This window comes from Pinus tabuliformis, chromosome 1_1 (assembly GCF_031772625.1).
Source record: "Pinus tabuliformis cultivar Carrire ecotype Pingquan chromosome 1_1, CPIR1, whole genome shotgun sequence".
Classification (NCBI taxonomy): domain Eukaryota; kingdom Viridiplantae; phylum Streptophyta; class Pinopsida; order Pinales; family Pinaceae; genus Pinus; species Pinus tabuliformis.
The window spans coordinates 338,742,081-338,746,050 of record NC_142297.1 but is presented as its reverse complement, the minus strand read 5'-3'; the positions used below and the strand labels follow the sequence as shown (position 1 = coordinate 338,746,050).

At 35.4% G+C, this 3,970-nt stretch overlaps 1 pseudogene; it reads right to left on the bottom strand.

Moving 5' to 3' along the window:
- Positions 1 to 418: 418 nt before the first annotated feature.
- On the bottom strand, positions 419 to 3,761 carry LOC149212952 (polygalacturonate 4-alpha-galacturonosyltransferase-like; annotated as a pseudogene).
- Between the last annotated feature and the right edge of the window lie 209 nt (positions 3,762 to 3,970).

Sequence of the window (3,970 nt, the reverse complement as noted above, 5' to 3'; positions counted from 1 at the left end):
TCTCCTTTTGAATAAATTCAATAATAGGAGGATTGTTGGGTTTTCCCCTATTGAGAGGTTTTCCCTTGCCTTGAAAGCCTAAATATTTGTGTCTCGTACTTCTTTGTGTTCTTGGAAGAAAAATTTGTGTAATTACTTGATGAAAGAGAAATATTAACTAACAAAGAAAAGAATACTTATATAGGAGGTTGCTTCCAACCATGAAGGAATACAATGAGGACATAAAATTTGTAAATCTTAAACTTGGTTAGGCCATTGCACCTCCAAAAACCTGACTCATTAAGCCATAAACTAGAAACCTTCCGTGGAACTCCAAAAACAAATGAATTAGAATGAATTATCAACCAGAATCAAGGGCCTTTACACTTTACATTTCACAATCTATTGCAGTATGAATATTGAGGTCACAGCTATTCATTTATATTGCACTGTGTAAGAAAGGATGATCATATTTTATATATTTTGTCTAGTAAGGCTTGCACTTCATCATTCCCGAATCTAACCAAGGTTTCATGTTCCCATTGTAATGAACAAAAGCTGCATTGTCAATCTCTCAACAGTCCACACTAGGATTATATCCTAAACCCAGCACATACCAAGACTTGTCCAAAGGATGGGTCAGGCCATAAAACATTCAATCTAGGGGGTAGTGTTCCAAGCTTCCACAACACTCTATCCTCATTCTGACATACAATAAAAGAAAAACTTAGAAATTGAACAAAGAAAAACCCATTAAGTTTTCTAGCTAATTAATTTAGATTTACTTCAAATACTTTAAAGTAAGCATCACAAGAATTAACATAAATAAACCACACTACACACTTACCATGTTTTTCCACTTGTGATATATTCCAGTTATATCTTGTTTCTCCCATTCTTTGAGATCAAATACATTCATCCCATATGCCCAACCACAAGCATTAGGATCAAAGTGCTTGGCTATGTGTGGATTGGAAAAATTAAGGTATTTGTCAAACCGGTGAAAACTTTCTCCACAAGTTTCCATTAAACCATTAACCGTTCCATGAAGATCTACTGACCACAAGGGCGTCAAATCTTTCTGCACCACAATATCATCATCCAAGAAAAGGATCTTGTCCATTTTGGGATAAACTTGTGGAATATAGAAACGAAGATGATTTAGCATGGATAAACATTTTGTATTTATATATTACAAATTGGAGGAACGTGCTGAGAGTGTAGTTGAGTGATCTGCCTTCAAATAATACTCTTTCATAGCTGCGGATTCAAGTTGGCGAAGCACGGGGCAATAGGAGGAATTGAGCCATTTAAAATCATCTACATTTTCTACATGTATCGTAGCCTTCCCTGGGGGCTTAAGTAAAAACTAGATTTTCATGGCCCCAAAATTTAACTTGTCTATGATGGGATGAAATACATGTTTCTCAGATTCCTGCAAACACATGTAAATCACCTACAATGAGATCCAAATATTAAATGTAAAATGCAGCAAAACTGTTGGACTTCCAAACTTTAGAGTAATTTAAATTAATAACACTTCACCTTAGCATTCATGACAGTTGAATTCACAACCACAGATGCAGCCAATACATTGTCAGAAAATAATGCATAGTGATAAAGAGTCAGATCCTCCAACTTGTCCTTTTTAGGAAATTATCACTTTTCAAGAGGAAGAAAGTAATAATCTATGGTCAATCGCATGGATATACAGTGCAGGCCCTTGGGAATAGACTTTGTTGCCACCTGACTTAAAAATTTACTTTGCTTTTCCAAGGTCCTTACTTGCTCGTCTGCAGACTGAAGCATGGCTTGCAACTTCTTTGTTACTTTCGCACAACCATAAAATTGTTCTCTAGCCTTCGATAGGACATGACCCATAGCCTTGATCTTCTCAGGTGCACTGAAACAATCATGTCAATTACCAGTCATGAAAAAGAGAATGAAAAGCAGAAAGATTGACACGCAGATTGTAACTTTAAAAGAAACAAAGGATATGAACACCAAATGAAAATGGAAGCACTTACTACTCTTGATTTAGAAGCAGCCAATGTGAAAATCCAGGGGATAGTGTTCCAAGCTTCCACAACACTCTATCCTCATTCTAACATACAATAAAAGAAAAACTTAGAAATCGAACAAAGAAAAACCCATTAAGTTTTCTAGCTAATTACTTCAGATTTACTTCAAATACTTTAAAGTAAGCATCACAGGAATTAACATAAATAAACCACACTACTCACTTACCATGTTCTGCCATTTTTGATATATTCCAGTTATATCTTGTTTCTTCCATTCTTTGAGATCAAATACATTTATCCCATATGCCCAACCACAAGAATTAGGATCAAAGTGCTTGGCTATGTGCAGATTAGAAAAATTAAGGTATTTGTCAAAACGGTGAAAGCTTTTTCCACAAGTTTCCACTAAACCATTAACCTTTCCATGAAGATCTACTGACCACAAGGGCGTCAAATCTTCCTGCACCAAAATATCATCATCCGAGAAAAGGATCTTGTCCAGTTTGGGATAAACTTGTGGAAGATAGAAACGAAGATGATTTAGCATGGATAAATATTTTGGATTTATATATTTCAAATTGGAGGAACGTGTTGAGAGTGTAGTCAAGTGATCTACATTGAAATAATACTCTTTCATAGCTGCGGATTGAAGTTGGTGAAGCACAGGGCAATAAGAGGAATTGAGCCATTTAAAACCATCAACATTTTCTACATGTATCGCAGCTTTCCTTGGGGAATTAAGTAAAAACCACATTTTCATGGCCCCAAAATTTAACTTGTCTGTGACAAGATGAAATAAACGTTTCTGAGATTCCTGCAAACATGAGTAAATCACCTATAATGATATCCAAATATTAAGTGTAAAATGCAGAAAAATTGTTGGACTTCCAAACTTTAGAGTATTTTAAATTCATAACACTTCACCTTAGCATTCATGACAGTTGAATTCACAATCACAGATGCAGCCAATACATTGTCAGAAAATAATGCATAGTGATAAAGAGTTGGATCCTCCAACTTGTCCTTTTTAGGAAATTTCACTTTTCAAGGGCAAGCAAGTAATAATCCATGGTCAATTGCATGGACAGACAGTGCAAGCCCTTGGGAACAGTCTTTGTTGGCAACTGACTTAAAAATGTACTTTGCTTTTTCAAGGTCCTTACTTGCTCGTCTGTAGACTGAAGCATGGCTCACAACCTCTTTGTTACTATCACACAGTCATAAAATTGTTCTCTACCCCTGGATAGGACATGACCCATAGCCTTGATCTTCTCAGGTGAACTGAAACATTCATATCAATTATCGGCCATGAAAAAGAGAATGAAAAGCAGAAAGATTGACACACAGACTGCAACTTTAAAAGAAACAAAGGATATGAACACCAAATGAAAATGGAAGCACTTAATACTCTTGATTTAGAAGCAACCAATGCAAAAACTATTACCTTTGAGATAGATCAGAATCTACATTAGCCTCACCCAATGTACACTGACATTCTTTAACATGAAGCATCAATTCATGGTATAAATCAAGATTATTCCTAGCATGGGAAGTGCTTGAATACACCCTAGCCATGATCAATTGGTCTTGCATCAATTTAACAGTGGAGTCAGAATTCTTGTTCTCATTCTCAAGCCTCCAAATGCAGTATTTTTCTAGGACAGCAGAATCTACCTCCTTGGAATGTTTAATTGCTGCGTTTTCAAGCTCAACTCGTTTTTCTTCATCCTGTTGAATCAGCTCTATTGACATTTTCTCCATCCTCTTTTGTCTCAATTGTTGTAAGCATTAAACTACTACAAATTAAAGCATACTATGCTAAAATCTAAGAAATATAAAATTTTTATAGTGGAGAAGTAACATTCAAAAAGGATTTTGGAAAATAATATAACAATTCGCTTTTCCATGAGAACAAAAAGTAGCAATCTAGTGCAGCAAAGAATTTTACCCTCCGTGAAAATTTTGTTGGA